Raw genomic sequence first — 22,681 nt, 5'->3', positions numbered from 1 at the left:
ATTCGACTATCTCTGACTTGGTAGTTAGATCACCATCGTTTAGTTCAAGGGGCCTCTTTTGTTCGTCCATCCTGGACTGTGATCACAACAGATGCGAGTCTTTCAGGTTGGGGAGCTGTCTGGGGATCTCTGACAGCGCAGGGGGTTTGGAAGTCTCAAGAGGCGAGATTACCAATCAATATTTTGGAACTCCGTGCGATTCTCAGAGCTCTTCAGTTTTGGCCTATTCTGAAAAGAGAACCGTTTATTTGTTTTCAGACAGACAATGTAACAACCGTGGCGTATGTCAATCATCAAGGTGGGACTCACAGTCCTCATGTACCCCGAGTCTAAACACCCCTAACCTTACACTTATTAACCCCTATTCTGCCGCCCCCGCTATCGCTGACACCTGCATATTTTTTTAACCCCTAATCTGCCGCTCCGTAAACCGCCGCTACTTACATTATCCCTATGTACCCCTAATCTGCTGCCCCTAACACCGCCGACCCCTATATTATATTTATTAACCCCTAATCTGCCCCCTACAATGTCGCCTCCACCTGCCTACACTTATTAACCCCTAATCTGCCGAGCGGACCGCACCGCTATTATAATAAAGTTATTAACCCCTAATCCGCCTCACTCCCGCCTCAATAACCCTATAATAAATAGTATTAACCCCTAATCTGCCCTCCCTAACATCGCAGATACCTAACTTCAAACATTAACCCCTAATCTGCCGACTGGAGCTCACCGCTATTCTAATAAATGTATTAACCCCTAAAGCTAAGTCTAACCCTAACACTAACACCCCCCTAAGTTAAATATAATTTAAATCTAACGAAATAAATTAACTCTTATTAAATAAATTATTCCTATTTAAAGCTAAATACTTACCTGTAAAATAAATCCTAATATAGCTACAATATAAATTATAATTTTATTATTGCTATTTTAGGATTTATATTTATTTTACAGGTAACTTTGTATTTATTTTAACCAGGTACAATAGCTATTAAATAGTTAAGAACTATTTAATAGCTAAAATAGTTAAAATAATTACAAAATTACCTGTAAAATAAATCCTAACCTAAGTTACAATTAAACCTAACACTACACTATCAATAAATTAATTAAATAAAATACCTACAATTATCTACAATTAAACCTAACACTACACTATCAATAAATTAATTAAATACAATACCTACAAATAAATACAATTAAATAAACTAACTAAAGTACAAAAAATAAAAAAGAACTAAGTTACAAAAAATAAAAAAATATTTACAAACATTAGAAAAATATTACAACAATTTTAAACTAATTACACCTACTCTAAGCCCCCTAATAAAATAACAAAGACCCCCAAAATAAAAAAATGCCCTACCCTATTCTAAATTACAAAAGTTCAAAGCTCTTTTACCTTACCAGCCCTGAACAGGGCCCTTTGTGGGGCATGCCCCAAAGAATTCAGCTCTTTTGCCTGTAAAAAAACACATACAATACCCCCCCCAACATTACAACCCACCACCCACATACCCCTAATCTAACCCAAACCCCCCTTAAATAAACCTAACACTAAGCCCCTGAAGATCTTCCTACCTTATCTTCACCTCACCGGGTATCACCGATCGGTCCTGGCTCCAAAATCTTCATCCAACCCAAGCGGGGGCTGGCGATCCATAATCCTGTGGCTGAAGAGGTCCAGAAGAGGCTCCAAAGTCTTCATCCTATCCGGGAAGAAGAGGCGATCCAGACCGGCAACCATCTTGATCCAAGCGGCATCTTCTATCTTCATCCGATGAGGAACGGCTCCATCGTGAAGACCTCCAGCGCGGACCAATCTTCTTCCTCCGACGTCCAACTGAAGAATGACGGTTCCTTTAAGGGACGTCATCCAAGATGGCATCCCTCGAATTCCGATTGGCTGATAGGAACAGCCAATAGAATGCGAGCTCAATCTGATTGGCTGATTGGATCAGCCAATCGGATTGAACTTGATTCTGATTGGCTGATTCCATCAGCCAATCAGAATTTTCCTACCTTAATTCCGATTGGCTGATAGAATCCTATCAGCCAATCAGAATTCGAGGGACGCCATCTTGGATGACGTCCCTTAAAGGAACCGTCATTCTTCAGTTGGACGTCGGAGGAAGAAGATTGGTCCGCGCTGGAGGCCTTCACGATGGAGCCGTTCCTCATCGGATGAAGATAGAAAATGCAGCTTGGATCAAGATGGTTGCCGGTCTGGATCGCCTCTTCTTCCCGGATAGGATGAAGACTTTGGAGCCTCTTCTGGACCTCTTCAGCCGCAGGATTATGGATCGCCAGCCCCCGCTTGGGTTGGATGAAGATTTTGGAGCCAGGACCGATCGGTGATACCCGGTGAGGTGAAGATAAGGTAGGAAGATCTTCAGGGGCTTAGTGTTAGGTTTATTCAAGGGGGGTTTGGGTTAGATTAGGGGTATGTGGGTGGTGGGTTGTAATGTTGGGGGGGGTATTGTATGTTTTATTTTACAGGCAAAAGAGCTGAATTCTTTGGGGCATGCCCCACAAAGGTCCTTTTAAGGGCTGGTAAGGTACAAGAGCTTTGAACTTTTGTAATTTAGAATAGGGTAGGGCATTTTTTTTATTTTGGGGGTCTTTGTTATTTTATTAGGGGGCTTAGAGTAGGTGTAATTAGTTTAAAATTCTTGTAATATTTTTCTAATGTTTGTAAATATTTTTTTATTTTTTGTAACTTAATTCTTTTTTATTTTTTGTACTTTAGTTAGTTTATTTAATTGTAGTTATTTGTAGGTATTGTATTTAATTAATTTATTGATAGTGTAGTGTTAGGTTTAATTGTAGGTAATTGTAGGTATTTTATTTAATTCATTTATTGATAGTGTAGTGTTAGGTTTAATTGTAACTTAGGTTAGGATTTATTTTACAGGTAAATTTGTAATTATTTTAACTAGGTAACTATTAAATAGTTCTTAACTATTTAATAGCTATTGTACCTGGTTAAAATAAATACAAAGTTGCCTGTAAAATAAATATTAATCATAAAATAGCTATAATATAATTATAATTTATATTGTAGCTATATTAGGGTTTATTTTACAGGTAAGTATTTAGCTTTAAATAGGAATAATTTATTTAATAAGAGTTAATTTATTTTGTTAGATAAAAATTATATTTAATTTAGGGGGGTGTTAGGGTTAGGGTTAAAATTAGCTTTAGGGGTTAAAAAATGTATTATAGTAGCGGTGAGCTCCGCTCGGCAGATTAGGGGTTAATTATTGTAGGTAGCTGTCGACGACGTTGTGGGGGGCAGATTAGGGGTTAATAAATATAATATAGGGGTCGGCGGTGTTAGGGGCAGCAGATTAGGGGTACATAGGGATAATGTATGCTGCGGCGGTATACGGAGCGGCAGATTAGGGGTTAATAATAATATGCAGGGGCAGGGGTCAGCAATAGCGGGGGCGGCAGATTAGGGGTTAATAAATATAATATAGGGGTCGGCGGTGTTAGGGGCAGCAGATTAGGGGTACATAGGGATAATGTAGTTGGCGGCAGTGTACGGAGCGGAAGATTAGGGGTAAAAAACATTTAAATATAGTGGCGGCGATGTGGGGGGACCTCGGTTTAGGGGTATATAGGTAGTTTATGGGTGTTAGTGTACTTTAGAGCACAGTAGTTAAGAGCTAGCGTTAGCCCAGAAAGCTCTTAACTACTGACTTTTTTCTGCGGGTGGAGTTTTGTCGTTAGATTTCTAACGCTCACTTCAGCCACGACTCTAAATACCGGAGTTAGAAAGATCCCATTGAAAAGATAGGATACGCAATTGACGTAAGGGGATCTGCGGTATGGAAAAGTCGCGGCTGCAAAGTGAGCGTTAGACCCTTTCCTGACTGACTCCAAATACCGGCGGTAGCCTAAAACCAGCATTAGGAGCCTCTAACGCTGGTTTTGACGGCTAACGCCAAACTCTAAATCTAGGCCTTAGTGATTAATACTATGTTGCAGGCTCATAAATCTGTGTCTAGAAAGATTTATTATCGAGTTTGGAAGACTTACATTTCATGGTGTTCTTCTCATGAATTCTCTTGGCATTCTTTTAGAATTCCTAGAATTTTACAGTTTCTTCAAGATGGTTTAGATAAGGGTTTGTCTGCAAGTTCCTTTCCTTTCTGTTTTGTTCCACAGAAAAATTGCTAATCTTCCTGATATTCATTGTTTTGTACAGGCTTTGGTTCGTATCAAGCCTGTCATTAAGTCAATCTCTCCTCCTTGGAGTTTTAATTTGGTTTTGAAGGCTTTACAGGCTCCTCCATTTGAGCCTATGGGCCCCTAGTTATCAAGCCGTCAACCTCAAATACGCTGGAATTCCGCAGCGTATTTGTGGCGAGGCTGATTTGCCTTAGTTATCAAGCCCTAGATACCGGCAAAAGTAGAATTTAGTGACGTAAGCTTCGTAAGTGTTTAGACTTCTTCAGTGCCCCTTGGATGATGACTTCTGCCGCTTCGGATCTCCTCTTCGATTCCATCGGTGGTCGGCTGGCTGAAGACGACTCAAGGTAGGATGATCTTCAGGGGGGTAGTGTTAGGTTTTTTTAAGGGGGGGTTGGGTTAGATTAGGGGTATGTGGGTGGTGGGTTTTAATGTTGGGGGGGTTGTATTTTTATTTTACAGGCAAAAGAGCAGAATTCTTTGGGGCATGCCCCGCAAAAGGCCCTTTTAAGGGCTGGTAAGGTAAAAGAGCTGGTAACTTTTTAATGTAGAATAGGGTAGGGAATTTTTTTATTTTGGGGGGCTTTGTTATTTTATTAGGGGGCTTAGATTAGGTGTATGTAGCTTAAAATTGTTGTAATATTTTTTAAATGTTTGTAACTTATTTATTTTATTTTTTGTAACTTAGCTTTTTTACTTTTTGTACTTTAGATAGTTTATTTAATTGAATTTGTAGTTATTTGTAGCTAATTTATTTAATTAATTTAATGATAGAGTAGTGTTAGGTTTAATTGTAACTTAGGTTAGGATTTATTTTACAGGCAATTTTGTATTTCTTTTAGCTAGGTAGTTATTAAATAGTTAATAACTATTTAATAACTATTCTAACTAGCTAAAATAAATACAAAGTTACCTGTAAAATAAATATAAATCCTAAAATAGCTACAATATAATTATTAATTATATTGTAGCTATCTTAGGGTTTATTTTACAGGTAAGTATTTAGTTTTAAATAGGAATAATTTATTAAAGTATAGTGTAGTGTTAGGTGTAATTGTAACTTAGGTTAGTTTTTATTTTACAGGTAAATTTCTCTTTATTTTAGCTAGCTATCTATTACATAGTTAACTATTTAATAGCTATTGTACCTAGTTAAAATAAATTGAAAGTTGCCTGTAAAATAAAAATAAATCCTAAAATAGCTACGATATAATTATTATTTATATTGTAGCTATATTAGGGTTTATTTTAAAGGCAAGTATTTAGTTTTAAATAGGATTAATTTAGTTAATAAGAGAAATATTATTTAGATTTATTTAATTAATATTTAAGTTAGGGGGGTGTTAGGGTTAGTGTTAGACTTAGGTTTAGGGGTTAATAATTTTATTACAGTGGCGGCAGTGTAGGGGGGGCAGGATAGGGGTTAATAAATTTATTATAGGTGGCGACGGTGTAGGGGGGCAGATTAGGGGTTAATAAGTTTAAGATTGCGGCGCGGTCCGGGAGCGGCGGTTTAGGGGTTAAACTATTTATTTCGTTGCGGCGAGGTCCGGGATCCGCAGGATAGGGGTTAATAACTTTATTATAGGTGGCGGCGGTATACAGGGGGCAGGATAGGGGTTACTAGGTAAAATGTAAGTGGTGGCGGTGTCCGGGAGCGGCGGTTTAGGGGTTAATACATTTATAAGAGTTGCGGTGGGGTCTAGGAGCGGCGGTTTAGGGGTTAATAACTTTATTGAGTTGCAGGGGGCTCCGGTATAGGGGGTAGAACAGTGTAGTTAGTGTGGGTGCTTAGTGACAGGGGTATCAATAAAGATGTCAAAAAGCCGAAGAGCAGCGAGATCGGATGAGTGATAACTCTCACAGTCCGCTGCTCATCGCCCCGTACTTGGTGCGCGGCTTTTTGACAGCTTTTTTGATAACTTAGGCGAAATTTTGAAGGTCCGTGGCGGCGATGGTAGGCGAGCTTAGACGGGCGTATTGGACCGACGAAGGCAGGTAAAGTAGACGGCTTGATAACTAACCCCCTATGCATTCTCTGGACATTAAATTACTTTCTTGGAAAGTATTGTTCCTTTTGGCTATCTCTTCTGCTAGAAGAGTTTCTGAATTATCTGCTCTTTCTTGTGAGCCTCCTTTTCTGGTTTTTCATCAGGATATGGCGGTTTTGCGGACTTCATTTAAATTTTTACCTAAAGTTGTGAATTCCAACAACATAAGTAGAGAAATTGTTGTCCCTTCGTTGTCTCCTAATCCTAAGAATTCTATGGAGAGATCTTTGCATTCTTTGGATGTGGTAAGAGCTTTGAAATATTATGTTGAAGCTACTAAAGATTTCAGAAAGACTTCTAGTCTATTTGTTATCTTTTCTGGTTCTAGGAAAGGTCAGAAGGCTTCTGCCATTTCTTTGGCATCTTGGTTAAAGCTTTTGATTCATCATCCTTATTTGGAGTCGGGTAAATCCCTGCCTCAGAGGATTACGGCTCATTCTACTAGGTCAGTTTCCACTTCCTGGGCTTTTAAGAATGAAGCTTCTGTTGATCAGATTTGCAAAGCAGCAACTTGGTCTTCTTTGCATACTTTTACTAAATTCTACCATTTTGATGTTTTCTCTTCTTCAGAAGCAGTTTTTGGTAGAAAAGTACTTCAGGCAGCTGTTTTAGTTTGATTCTTCGGCTTATAATTTCAGTTTTTTTCATTATAAAGATTAAAACTTTTGATTTGGGTTGTGGATTAATTTTTCAGCGGAATTGGCTGTCTTTATTTTTATCCCTCCCTCTCTAGTGACTCTTGCGTGGAGTTCCACATCTTGGGTATTTGCTATCCCATATGTCACTAGCTCATGGACTCTTGCCAATTACATGAAAGAAAACATAATTTATGTAAGAATTTACCTGATAAATTCATTTCTTTCATATTGGCAAGAGTCCATGAGACCCACCCTTTTTATGGTGGTTATGATTTTTTTGGATAAAGCACAATTATTCCAATTCCTTGTTGATGCTTTCGCTCCTTTCTTATCACCCCACTTCTTGGCTATTCGTTAAACTGAATTGTGGGTGTGGTGGGGGTGTATTTATAGGCATTTTGAGGTTTGGGAAACTTTGCCCCTCCTGGTAGGAATGTATATCCCATACGTCACTAGCTCATGGACTCTTGCCAATTTGAAATAAATTAATTTATCAGGTAAATTCTTACATAAATTATGTTTTCTTACCAACAGGGCTGTATAGAGAACCGACTTGATCAAAAGTATTACTGTCTCAGCTAGACACAGGCCTTACATCACTGCGGCTGGCGATTTGGAAGCAGGAGGACTAAACCTCAACCTATCTCAGATAAGTACTGTCTATACTTATTGGTCAATGTACAGACTTTCTTCAACGCTATAATAATAAGTTGTCTATACTTAAAAACCTGGGATATTAGAGACTGCCTTAAATAACATTAAACTCCCTCCTTGACCCATTGCAATCTGGATTTTGCCTCCTTCACTTAACAGAGGCAGCAATTGTTAAGGTTACCAATGACCTACTTACAGCAAAATCAAAAGGCCACTTCTCTCTACTTATCCTCCTTGATCTGCCTTTGATACTGTCGACCACCCTCTTTTGCTCCATACCCTACAATCCTTCGGCATCTGTGACACAGCTCTCTCTTGGTTCTCTTCCTATCTGTCTAACCATACCTTTAGTGTAGCCTTCTCTGGGGTATTCTCTGTCCCATTACCTCTTTCTGTTGGGGTACCGCAAGGCTCTGTCCTCGGTCCCCTTCTCTTCTCAATCTACATGTCCTCACTAGGTTCCTTAATAAAGTCCAAAGGGTTTCATTATCATTTGTATGCTGACGATACCCAAATCTACCTCTCTGCACCAGAACTATCTCCTTCCTTGCTAACCCGTGTCACTAACTGTCTCTCTCATATCTCATCTTAGATGTCCTCTCACTACCTCAAGCTAAATCTCTCCAAAACTGAGCTCCTTATTTTCCCCTCTTCTTCCGAAATCTCCACCCCCATGTCTCTATAACTGTTGACAACTCCATCATTACCCCAACCTCACATGCCCGATGTCTTGGGGTCACACTTGACTCAGATCTTTCTTTCACTCCTCACATTCAGTCCTTGGCTAAAGCCTGCCGCTTCCACCTTAAAAACATTGCTAAAATTAGATACAAGATGGCCCTCGGTTTACAACGGTTGAATTTGCGCCGTTTCAGAATAACAACCTTTTTTTTAAGTCATGTGACTGTTATTGAAATCTGTTTGCAGAAAAATGCAAGTAAAGTCTGTGTTGTGTGATTATTTTATTCGGTTTATAATGCTGTTTAGCAAATGTTTTTGTTCATTTAACTTAATTTAATTATATATTCTGTGTTGTGTGATTATTTTATTAGGTTTATAATGTGGTTTAGCATTTAAAGTCTTCATTTCAAAGCTTTACAAATAATGTACTAGGTGTTACTTTTTGAGAGGGGCCTGGAACCTAACTCCCTCACTTCCCATTGATTTACATTATAAACTGGGTTTCAATTTACAACGGTTTCAATTTACAACCATTCCTTCTGAAACCTAACCCCGGTGTGAACTGAGGGCTACCTGTATTTCCTTACACAAGACACAACAAAGATTTTAATCCACTCTCTCATCCTTTTCCACCTCGACTACTGCAACTCTATCCTCTCTGGTCTCCCTAGCTGCCGCCTAGCTCCTTAACAATCCATAATGAATGCCTCTGCCAGGCTCATCTTCCTTGCACGTCGCTCTTCATCTGCCGCACCTCGCTGCAAATACCTTCACTGGCTTCCTCTTGCCTCCAGGATTAAACACAAAATTCTCACTATGACACACAAAGCCCTCAATTGCACTGCGCCCCCCTACATCTCAGACCTTGTCTCCAGATACTCTCCCTCTTGTCTCCTTCGCTCCGCTCATGATCTCCTACTCTCCTCCTCTCTTGTTACTTCCTCACATTCCCGTCTACAAGATTTTTCCAGATTGGCTCCCATCTTATGGAACTCTCTGCCTCGCTCCACAAGAATCTCCCCTAATTTTAAAAGCTTCAAGTGCTCCCTGAAGACTCTACTATTCAGGGACGCTTACAACCTATACTAACCTTCCTATCTCCACTGCTATCCCCTAAAACCCCATAGCATGTAAGCCTATGAGCCCAGCTGTTTGTAGTTCACCTTCTTAAGAGCCGATTACAACAGTGCAACTCTCGGCAGGACCCTCTCTCCCCATTTGATCCCTGTCGTTTTTTATATACCTCCCATGTTCATAGCGCTGCAGAACCTGTTGGCACTCTACAAATACCTGATAATAAAAAAAAATACCTGATAATAACTCCTGGAATATGGGTTTTCCCTGCTAAGGATTTGTTTTGCACCTTCTCTGAAGCCTGCTGTCCTGATATCCATATGTTCCCTCATTTCAATATCAAGGGTTTGAATCTAGCTGCAGAAGCTTATATCTCAAGTAAAACTCTATGTATAATAAGCCCTGAATGGTCTAATGCTGCTGGCTTAGACTAGTTAAATGGAAACATAAAAGATACAGAGAAGGAGAAGGAAAAAGACAACCCTCTATTTTGTTTAACGAATGGAGGATACCAGGGTTAGGTAACATAAGTGGCTTTTGTCTACTCTAATTCTATTTGGAACTCACTATTAACTGTATGGAACAGTGACATGGAATGATGACATTGTACCTTATTATACACTGGAACGGTTAAAAGTAACCACAATCTGCTACACAAGTGCACTTGTTTGTTTTGGGGAACGACTTTGCCTCAAACTGAGTCATAGAAGGTCTTCGTATTTAGCAGACTTCTACATTTTGCTTTATTTAATGTTTTAGTATGACTTGTTTTATAGGGAGACGTCCCTTTTTACATCCATACTGTAATCTATGATATATGCACATTTATTTTTAGATCTGTTTTTAGACATTATTAATTAAATTCAAAAGATTTTTGATACTTATGATCTCACAATTTCATTAATAATTTTATTCATGTGTTAGTTGTATAGCGCCCTCTTCAAACTTCTCAACTTTTCCTTTATACGCTATTGAGGAGCTTATGCTGAAGAGTGGCTATAACGCCCCAAGCGCCTACCCTAACTTCTCACTACTAAGTAACTTAAAATTTACATAGAGAGAAACCTATAATTTAAAGTAACTGCATATTCCTGCATCAGTCTATATTCTGGTTATTTTACACAGCTCATTTGACAACAGAAAGAATGGTCACAAAACGTCACACTCCTCCTGTCCCTTGAAAGATTTCACTATCAGAAAACAAATAGGATGGACTTCTATTGTGCCATGTCTTTATTCTGGGAAACATACATTTATACACATGCTAGGACACCACCCCAATTAAATAACCCCAGCAATGAGGCCTCCCTATTTGTTTAAATCACTTCATATGGTGAGGAAAAAGGTATAATCCAGCTAGAGCTTTGTCTTGGGCCTGTGTCTCGTTTTGTTCTTTGGAACTTTAATCTAGTTACTTAATTATTATTTTGCTGATAGCAATTTTCCCTCAAGTGTATGTATATCTGTAAGATTTCTTAGTTAGGATATATGTTATGTAGCAAAGTTTATATGTTTGGTGGTTGTTTCATCCACATGTTCTGGAAAAAAGAAAAACTTTACAAGCTACCTTGTTCTACTGAGATACTCTTTTTAGGTATGCAATGCCATGATCCACAAAACTTTGAACAACAGACAGTTTTGTTCCTGTCTCATGCTTTTCCTTTTCTTTTCTTTCTTTTCATTGATTTAACTGTATAACGCCGGATACAATCCATGGCAATTGTAATACCTTTAATTATATCAATAAAGCTTGTTGAAAAAAAAAATAAAAAAAAAATGTGAGATCATAAGTATCAAAAATCTTCTGAATTTAATTAATAATTTCTAAAAACAGATCTAAAAATAAATGTGCATATATAATAGATCACAGTATGAATATAAAAAGAGATGTCTCCCTATAAAACAAATTGTACTAAAACATTAAATAAAGCAAAATGTACACAAATAGTTGGAAGGTTTCTTTCTGTAGTAAAATATCCACAGCAATCACATCGGCTCTCCACAGTTATTATCTTGATAAAGCCCTGGGAATTGGACGAAACGCGTTGATTAATAACTGTGGAGAGCCGATGTGATTGCTGTGGATATTTTACTACAGAAAGAAACCTTCCAACTATTTGTGTTGATAACTTTCAAAAGTATGCTTTTCAGCCAATAAGAAAACGACTTAAGATCAGGTGACCCGTATTAGATATGATCGTTACGCTGAGTGGAACGCTATGCAGGGAAGCAAAGTCTCACCAGGTTCACACAAGGTGTGCTATGGCTTAAGAGACGTGGATCTCGCTGCTGTGTGAGCGCAAGGCAAATGGAGGATACCAGGGTTAGGTGTCTACTCTAATTCTATTTGGAACTCACCATTAACTGTATGGAACAGTGACATGGAATGAGGACATTGTACCTTATTATACACTGGAACGGTTAAAAGTAACCACAATCTGCTACACAAGTGCACTTGTTTGTTTTGGGGAATGACTTTGCCTCAAACTGAGTCATAGAAGGTCTTCGTATTTAGCAGACTTCTACATTTTGCTTTATTTAATGTTTTAGTATGACTTGTTTTATAGGGAGACATCCCTTTTTACATCCATACTGTAATCTATGATATATGCACATTTATTTTTAGATCTGTTTTTAGACATTATTAATTAAATTCAGAAGATTTTTGATACTTATGATCTCACAATTTCATTAATAATTTTATTCATGTGTTAGCTGTATAGCGCCCTCTTCAAACTTCTCAACTTTTCCTTTATACGCTATTGAGGAGCTTATGCTGAAGAGTGGCTATAACGCCCCAAGCGCCTACCCTAACTTCTCACTACTAAGTAACTTAAAATTTACATAGAGAGAAACCTATAATTTAAAGTAACTGCATATTCCTGCATCAGTCTATATTCTGGTTATTTTATAAGGCTTCCCTAACATACCATTTGTGAAGGTTCTATACTTAGCCTTCAGGAATAGCTTTGAGCTCTTTAAAAGGTTCTCTATATTGACACTGAGAAGAAACATATTAACTGAAGTCTACTATGACATCTCTCTAGGCAAAAGCCTAATCAAATAATATAGTTATATACTCCCTGAAAGCTATTAAATTGCTTGGTGGCTATTATTGGTTTATACAGGGAAGACTGGTGATATTTTTCTCTGTTTTGCCCTATTATTGTACTGTACCTCTAATTGCATTTTGACAAAACTATAACTAAATAGTTGCTCACCAACAAGCAGCCCTTGATTGGCTGGGAAGAATAGGTTAAGGACCAATAGAACTAATAGGAAGGAAGGGTAGAGAGGACAAAGGTGACACTCACTATAAGGCCTTATATCTTTCACATTTTATTTCTGTTCACTAGTTTTCACTATTCAGTGTCAGACAGTGGGTTGTTGATTTTTTGGGGGGGCTTGCAAAATTTTCTAAAGAATTGCTTTCACTACATAAGTTTTAACTCTTGAATTAGACACCTGTATATTTTTTGCTTACGCACAACGCTAAACACACCAAGATCCGTCATATTTTTAGTTAATGGATAAATCCCTAACCTATAGAAAACCCAACTCTCCTATCATGCCTCCAAAACAAAAAGATAAGAAATTACACAACAGCGTTGGTAGTCTAGAAACAGACATGCTAGCTAAGGCACCAATAACTAATAACAATATTGATAAAGAAAGTTTGTTTAGGAAGATTTCGGATATATTTATTTTACAAGGATATGACGAGTCCACGGATTTCATCCTTACTTGTGGGATATTAACCTCCTACTCACAGGAAGTGGCAAAGAGCACCACAGCAGAGCTGTATATATAGCCCCTTCCCCTCCACTCCCAGTCATTCTCTTTGCCTGTGTTATACTAGGAAGACATGGTAAAGTGAGGTGTTAGTTTTAGTTTCTTCAATCAAGAAGTTTTTTATTTTAAATGGTACCGGTGCGTACTATTTTCCTCAGGGGGATATGGAAGAAGATTTCTGCCCTGAGGTTTGATGATCTTAGCATTTGTAACTGGTTGTAACAAGACTTCTGAAGGTAACCATGAGATATCTTCAGTGTGGAGACCGGTTTCATGCTACAAGCAGCATTAAGGTATGTGCAGCCTTTTTTTCTGAGGAGACTTGGTGTATCAGAACTGGCTGGCATTACTTACCTGTATGGGGATGGGGTAAGCAGTAAAACCTATTTTAATAAGAGGGGTGTTACTGGAGTCCCTATATTATATTTATCATTAGTTGATATTTGGGCATTATGTGACATGGGAGACAATGTAAAAAACGATGTTTTATGTTTTTTATTTTTGGCACTTAAAACTTATTGGTTTTATGCTTGAGGGTTGTATTGTGTGTGTATTTCTACTTTAGTGCAAAACTGCATTCCCATGCGGTGTTGTTTGGGCCTACTCCAACTTTTGACATTAAGGGGCGGAGCCTATTTTGGCACATTTCCTTCAGGCTTAGCAGCAGCAAACAGTAACTCGGTGGCTCCTGGACTGTGTAGCTGGTATGAAGGGTTGGAAACTTGATATGAAGTACTCTGGGGGCAGGTAGGCGCCACAGCAGAGCTGTGGCAAGGTGTAGAGGGTATTTTTATCTATCTTTTGACTAGATGTTGATATAAGTACTTCTAAAGCCTTATTTCTGCCCTTGCTTCTGGGTGCAGTAATTTTTGGATTAACCAACGATATTTAAGTTAAATTTAGGAATTTTTTAACGTTTTTTGTGCATTTTGGAAAAATTGTTCACTTTTTCTTTTCTTAAAGGCACAGTACACGTTTTTTCTAATGTTTATTTTATGCTATAAATAAGTGTTTTAACAACTTTTGTGGTATTACTAGTCTATTCAACATGTCTGACATTGAGGTTTCTCATTGTTCTATGTGTTTAGAAGCTATTGTGCAACCCCCTCTAACATTGTGTAACTTTTGTACTGAAAGGGCTTTACAATGTAAAAAGCATATTTTAAATAAAGTAAGTGTGCCTAAGGATGATTCTCCGTCTGAAGATAATCAGGATATGCCATCCAATTCTCCCCAAGTGTCACAACCTTTAACGCCCACACAAGTGACGCCTAGTACTTCTAGTGCGTCTAATTCCTTTACTCTGCAGGAGATGGCTGCAGTTATGTCAACTACCCTTACAGAGGTATTGTCTAAATTACCAGTGTTGCAGGGTAAACGCAGTACGTCAAGTATTAATGTAAATACTGAATCCTCTGATGCTTTATTAGTTATTTCCGATGTTCCCTTACAGTGCTCTGAGTTGGGGATATGGGAATTACTGTTTGAGGGTGAAATTTCTGATTTAGGGAATGTTTTGCCTCAGACAGATTCGGATGCTATGTCATTTAAATTTAAGCTTGAACACCTCCGCCTGTTACTTAGGGAGGTTTTAGCGAATCTTGGTCGCTGATGTGTCATCAAAACATAAGCTTTTAGCTATTCCCTTTAAAGGTAAGACCCTTTTCGGGCCAGAATTGAAGGAAATCATTTCTGATATTACAGGAGGTAAAGGCCATGCCCTACCTCAGGATAAATCGGTAAAAATTAGGGGTAAACAGAATAATTTTCGTTCCTTTCGGAACTTTAAAGGAGGACCCCCCACTTCTTCTTCTTCCTCAAAGCAGGAAGGGAATTTTACCCAATCTAAGTCAGTCTGGAGACTTAATCAGAACTGGAATAAGGGTAAACAATCCAAAAAGCCCGCTGCTGCTCCTAAGATAGCATGAAGGAGCGGCCCCCGATCCGGGACTGGATCTAGTAGGGGCAGACTCTCTTTCTTTACTCAGGCTTGGGCAAGAGATGTTAAGGATCCCTGGGCACTAGAAATAGTGACCCACGGTTATCAATTGGAATTTAAGGACTTTCTCCCAAGAGGGAGATTTTATCTTTCAAAGTTATCTGCAAACCAGATAAAAAGAGAGGCATTCTTACGCTGTGTAAAAGACCTTTCTACTATGGGAGTAATTTGTCCAGTTCCAAAATTGGAACAGGGACAGGGGTTTTACTCAAACCTATTTGTGGTTCCCAAAAAAGGGGGAACTTTAAGACCCATTTTAGATCTCACCGCGAGGAATAGCGGTGGCGCCTTATCTGGACGATATTCTGATTCAGGCGTCAACATATCATCTGACAAACTCTCACACGGACACAGTGTTGTCTTTTTTGAGAACCCACGGCTGGAAGGTGAACATAGAGAAGAGTTCACTTGTCCCACAGACAAGGGTCCTTTCTTGGGAACCCTGATAGACTCGGTAGCTATGAAAAAATTTCTGACGGAGGTCAGAAAATCAAAGATTCTAAATACTTGCCGAGCACCATTCAGTCCATTCCTCGGCCATCAGTGGCTCAGTGTATGGAGGTAATTGGATTTATGGTAGCGGCAATGGACATCGTTCCGTTTGCTCGCTTTCATCTCAGATCACTGCAACTGTGCATGCTCGGACAGTGGAATGGGGATTATGCAGATTTATCTCCTCAGATAAATCTGGATCAAGAGACCAGAAACTCTCTTCTTTGATGGTTGTTGCTGGATCATCTGTCCCAAGGGACTTGTTTCCGCAGACCCTCGTGGGTGATAGTGACAACAGATGCCAGCCTTCTGGGCTGGGGTGCAGTTTGGAACTGCCTGAAGGCTCAGGGTGTTTGGACTCAAGTGGAGTCTCTACTTCCAATCAATATTCTGGAACTGAGAGCAATATTCAATATGCTTCAGGCGTGTGGCCTCTGTTGGCTTCGGCCAAATTCATCAGATTCCAGTTGGACAACATCATGACTGTGGCATTTATCAATCATCAGGGGGGAACAAGAAATTCCTTAGCAATGATAGAGGTATCCAAGACAATCAGTTGGGCAGAGGCCCACTCTTGTCATCTGTCAGCAATCTAAATCCCAGGAGTAGAGAACTGGGAAGCAGATTTTCTAAGTTGGCAGACTTTTCATCCAGGGGAGTGGGAACTTCACCCAGAGGTATTTGCCTCATTTATTCTCAGATGGGGCAGACCGGAATTGGATTTGATGGCATCTCGACAGAATGCCAAGCTTCCAAGATACGGATCCCAGTCAAGGGATCCTCAGGCCAAACTGATAGATGCCTTGGCAGTGCCTTGGTTGTTCAGCCTAGCTTATGTGTTTCCGCCGTTTCCTCTCCTTCCACGCGTGATTGCTCGAATCTAACAGGAGAGAGCTTCAGTGATCCTGACAGTGCCTGTGTGGCCACGCAGGATTTGGTATGCAGATCTAGTGGACATGTCCTCTCTGCCACCGTGGAAACTTCCATTGAGACAGGACCTTCTCATTCAAGGTCCTTTCCAACATCCAAATCTAATTTCTCTGCAGCTGACTGCGTGGAGATTGAACGCTTGATTTTATCGAAGCAAGGATTCTCTGATTCGGTCATCAATACTTTGATATAGGCTAGAAAGCCTGTCACTAGAAAAATCTATCATAAGATATGGTGTAAATATCTTTATTGGTGTGAATCCAAGAGTTACTCATGGAGTAAAGTTGGGATTCCTAGGATTCTGTCTTTTCTCCAAGAAGGATTGGAGAAAGGGTTATCACCAAGTTCCTTAAGGGGACAAATTTCAGCTTTGTCAATTCTGTTTCATGAACGTTTGGCAAATGTACCAGATGTTCAGTCTTTTTGTCAGGCTTTATCTAGAATTAAGCCTGTATTTAGACCCATTACTCCTCCCTGGAGTTTGAATTTAGTTCTTCGAGTTCTTCAAGGGGTTCCGTTTGAACCCATGCATTCCATGGATATCAAATTGTTATCCTGGAAAGTTCTGTTTTTAGGTTGTTTCAAATAAGAATATTAATCAGGAAATTGTTGTTCCTTCCTTATGTCCTAACCCTTCTTCTATGAAGGAGCGTATGTTGCATAATTTGGATGTGGTCCGTGCCCTAAAGTTTTACTTACAGGCAACTAAGGATTTCCGTCAATCTTCTTCTTTATTCATTGTTTATTCTGGAAAGCGTAGGGGTCAGAAAGCTACAGCTACCTCTCTTTCTTTTTGGCTGAGAAGTATCATCCGCCTGGCATATGAGACTGCTGGACAACAGCCTCCTGAAAGAATTAAGGCTCGTTCAACTAGGGCTGTGGCTTCCACATTGGCTTTTAGAAGCGATGCATCTGTTGAACAGATTTGTAAGGCTACGACTTGGTCGTCCCTTCACACTTTTTCCAAATTTTCCAAATTTGATTATTTTGCTTCTTCTGAGGCTATTTTTGGGAGAAAGGTTCTTCAAGCAGTGGTGCCTTCCGTTTAGGTTCCTGTCTTGCCCCTCCCTTTCATCCGTGTCCTATTGCTTTGGTATTGGTTTCCCACAAGTAAGGATGAAATCCGTGGACTCGTCATATCTTTGTAAAAGAAAACTAAATTTATGCCTGATAAATTACTTTCTTTTACTTTATGACGAGTCCACGGCCCACCCTGTTCTTTTTAAGACAGTTTTTCTTTATATTTTTTGTAAACTTCAGTCACCTCTGCACCTTTTAGCCTTTCCTTTTTCTCTTCCTATACCTTCGGCCGAATGACTGAGGGTGGAGGGGAAGGGGAGGGGCTATATATACAGCTCTGCTGTGGTGCTTTGCCACTTCCTGTTAGCAGGAGTTTAATATCCCACAAGTAAGGATGAAATCCGTGGACACGTCATATCGTAAAAGAAAGTAATTTATCAGGTAAGCATAAATTATTTATTTTTTTACCCCAATTTGAGGGATTAAAAAATGATATCACAACTTTATCTAATGAAATTAAACAGTCTTCAAACAGAATATCTGATATTGAAAAGAGAATTACAGACATAGATGACCTACAAAATACACAACAAAACTTGTTAAAACTACAGACAATGAGGCCTATTTATCAAATGTCTGTCGGACCTGATCCGCACTGTTGGTGACATCGGTGAATGCGGAGAGCAATACGCTCTTTGTATTCAGTAATGCACCAGCAGCTCTTGTGAGCTGCTGGTGCAACGCCGCCCCCTGCAGACTTGCGGACAATCTAGGGGGTGTCAATCAACCCAATCTGTCCGCCTGATCTTCGAGGGGAAATTAAAGCTTATATGTCCAAACGGAAAAAGATAATAGGGAAGAGAGAGATACAGTTAGCCACTCAATTAAATAATAAATATGCAAGATATATAAAAAATACTATTAGATCTAATTGGACAGAATATCAAAAAGCTAAAACTGAAAGATAATCCTTTATGAATTAACAACACAAAAATAAAGTAAAAATATCACATTATTCAATAGACATACATACAAAGTCAGACAAATTTCTACCTAATTTAGCTAAAATCAGGAAGAAAAATAATTATATAGAGACAATATCAGTTGAAGGGAAAAAATATACCTGCCAAACGACATAATGGCTCAATTTCGGCTTTATTTCCAGAAAATATATGCTGCAGATAACATTAACAATCAAGCCAAGAGGGAATTCTGCGATAATATCACTCTTCCCAAAATCAATTATTAATGCTAAATAAGGAAATCACACTACACGAAATCACACAGGCGATTTTTCGAGACTAGCAAATGGTAAGGCTCCTGGCCCAGACCAACTCCCTACTGAATTCTACAAAATCCTACAAGAACAAATTGCTCCAGTTTTGGTCACTTTATATAATTGTTATTTTTTGAAGAATATCAAACCTTCTAGATATTTTACAGCTTCGTATGTATACTCATTCTGAAAAAAGATAAAGAAATGGAGGCAATGGGCGCTTATTGTCCAATCTCCCTACTTAATACAGACTATAAAATCCTAGCAAATATATTAGCAAATAGACTAAAAATTATTATAGGAGATATAATTCACAAAGACCAAACTGGCTTTATGTCGGGCAGGACTTCACAGATTAAACTTGATGCAGAGCAAGTAATCTTCCTAGTTACTCAGGAACATTTTCAAAATAAACAGTTGATTAAAGGGACAGTATACTATAAAATTGTTTTTCCCTTAATGTGTTTCCATTTGCTTTTTTTACCAGCTGCAGAGTATAAAATGTATGAGATTTGCTTTTTTTAAGGCTTATTTGTGTATATGAATTAGCTGATTTTGTGTTTTGAAACCACAAGCTAATAAAATGGGTTGAGCTTGTAGATATAATCAGATCTCATTACGTTATCACATTGTGTAAATATACCTGCTTATTTATCTTATATCTGTCCAAAAACCAATCACCAATACTTGGAGAGTCTATAACCCACTGGGAGTGTAATTTCTTTTACTGGCTGTGTTAAAGGGACATTATACACTCATTTTTTCTTTGCATAAATGTTTTGTAGATGATTTATATAGCCCATAAAGATTTTTTTTTAAAATAAATGTATAGTTTTGCTTATTTTTAAATAACATTGCTCTGATTTTCAGACTCCTAACCAAGCCCCAAAGTTTTATGTGAATACCGTCAGCTACCTTCTCCAGCTTGCTCCTGTTTGTGTAAAGGGTCTTTTCATATACAAAAGAAGGGGGAGGGGGGGAGTGTCTTATTTGCCTCTTGCAGTGGGCTTTCCAGCTACATTTTCAACAGAGCCAAACTGACAGCTTCTAAGTAAGTTTTTAAACAGTTTTACACTGGATTTTTATATCAGTATCTGTGCATCTTATTCTTTATAGTAGTGTCTATTACATGCAGTTATATGAAAATGAGTGTATACTGTCCCTTTAACACAGCTTGGCCTTGAGGCCAAAAACTTTCAGGATGGGTGGGGATACCACAGGCTAAATCAACTATTTCAAATGCCAATATAAGGGTAATAGAAATACTTGTAAACAATTTAATACACTCCAGCAGGTAAAGTGGGTCATTGGGAACAAATTTAAGGGGAGAACATTTTTGAGTAAACTGTCCCTTTAACACTGCCAATCTTACTGCTAGGCAAATTGTCTTGAGGCTATGGAAATATAAAAGTGCTATAGTTGATTTATCAAGAATATGCTATTCCAGCTGGTGGTGGATCAACAAGACCCACTGATATTCTTGGATAACAAACTCTTTTCTAGCTAAATGTGAAATTGTTATTATGTCGCTCCCATTAGAGACCCAGTTACAGATTTTGCCTCTCCCCTCTTCCTCCAGCTCATACAGCTAAACTGCTATCCCCCACACTGGGGGCTTATACGCTAACACTGATTTTTTTTTTGTGATTGTTTGTTTGTATATGTATATTAGTTATCTGCACTAAAAATATCCAATCCATGATCAAGGTCCAGAGAGGTTCCGTCTGGACTAGACAGATGATATAAACTGTCATGTCATTATCGACTGTTACTTTCCCTTTAACTGAGGGTTGGCTTTTCATCACAACATCCTGTATAAATTCCCTCCGGTTATTTATATTAATGCTTGGTATTGATCCTGATCTACTTACAGGATTCCCATGCCCTAACGATAATAACCAGTCTAACCTACAGACAATCTTTTACCTTGTTTCTATTTGCTGAAGTAGTGGCTGCCACTGAATCTCAGCTGCACCATTCTTGAGAACGGAGCCTCTTTCTACCAGCGTGTATGAACAGCTGTTCCAACGGAAATCTAAACAGGCCGCTGACATCACACACTTAGGATTCTCTGCCTCCCGCTGCAGCTTAGCATTTACCGATCCGCTGCATGCAACTCTTGCACTCTTCGATACTCCCAAGTCAAAGTAAGCTTACAAATTTTACTTCACAAGCATATGACATGCTGTACCAATGTTCAGGGAAACTTGCTAAGTATATTTGAGAGCTATGACATTAGAAGGTAACCTCTTGCAAAAGTTATGACCGTTGCTCTGTTACTAGACTGCAGTTTTCCGCCTTCATTACGCTCAAGCTTATAGCAGCAATTCTAAAACTTAGTGCATTCCTTAAAGATATAGTATTGTCATTTACATTGATGTAAATATTTGTGATCACTCATTATAGTAAAATGCTATGCACCCTATCCTGGTTAATTAAATACAGGTGGTGTCAGGGTTTTTTCCCTCCTTTGTTTGCCATGTGCTGCTGGCAGCCATTTTACTCACCTCTCTTGCTGACTCTGGTGCATACTGTGTGATGCTGCTCATTTCCTGCACTTCCTTTTATGGCCAGACTGGTGTTCATCATCAGTGTGAGACAGGATGCAGTCTCAGAATTGTGATGTCATCACTTATTATTTAAAGGGCCTCTGTTCAGTATGCTTTGCCCTTGCGTTGTCTCAGACCTGTTTGTGAGAGCTCCTGTGTATTACATGGCCGTCTGACGTCCCTCCTGGTTCCTGATCCCTGGCTTGTTCCTGACTCTGCTGTTCTCCTTCTTCCTGATTCCGGCTCATCTGACTACTCGCTTTGGCTCCTGACTCGGCTCCTCTGACTACCAGCTCTGGTTTTGATTCCTGGCTTGTTATTTGTTTTGTGGACTTTTAATTATTTTTGGCTATTAATAAAGGTGTGATTATTTTTGCACTTCTCTTCTTAGTCTGATTCCTGGCACCCTGACAGGTGGCCCTCGGTTTACGATGTTTCAATTTGCGCCGTTTCAGAATAACAACCTTTTTTTTCAGTCATGTGACTGCTATTGAAAAGCTTTGGAAAGCAGTGCACTAATTAAAATAGCCAGTAGGTGGAGCTGTCCGCTTGTGTTGCAGCAAAGTTATGCAACTTAACAGACTGAAATTGAGCTGTGTACACAGAGCAGACATTAGCTATTGAGCAACAAGATCTAGCAGCCACTTCCCTATTATCTTCCTGTCCAGCTGCTTGAGGGGATGGTGCCTTACTGCCTATTGATCACTGCAGATTGAAATGCATAGAATAGGTGCAGACCAAATATTATCTAACATGCTAACAATGCAGATAACTGATTGCAGAAAAATGCAGGTAAAAAAACGTTTTTGTTCATTAAACTTAGCTTTATGATGATGCAGTCTGTTGTGTAATTAATTAGGTGCTGTTAGCAAATGTTTTTGTTCATTAAACTTAGTTTGATGATAATACAATCTATATTATTAGGTTTATAATGCTGTTTAGCATTTAAAGTCTTCATTTCAAAGCTTTGAAAATAATGTATGTGGTGTTACTTATGACAATTTTGAGAGGGGCCTGGAACCTAACTCCCTCACTTCCCATTGAATTACATTATAAACTGGGTTTCAATTTACAACGGTTTCGATTTACAACCATTCCTCCTGGAACCTAACCCTGGCGTAAATTGAGGGCTACCTGTATTAATAACTGCTGTATGTTAGTGTTATTCAGAGGGGACAGCTATAGTGAGATATTTAAATGAACCTATATTCAATTGCTACCTGTTGCTTGAATGTTCACATTACTTATGAGAGTAGTTTATGCGTTCAATCAGTTTTCAGTTTGCTACACATTAACGACTTTCACTTACTCAGCAGTTGTGG

This window comes from Bombina bombina, chromosome 2 (assembly GCF_027579735.1).
Source record: "Bombina bombina isolate aBomBom1 chromosome 2, aBomBom1.pri, whole genome shotgun sequence".
Classification (NCBI taxonomy): Eukaryota; Metazoa; Chordata; class Amphibia; order Anura; family Bombinatoridae; genus Bombina; species Bombina bombina.
Note: the sequence above shows the minus strand (reverse complement) of the source record.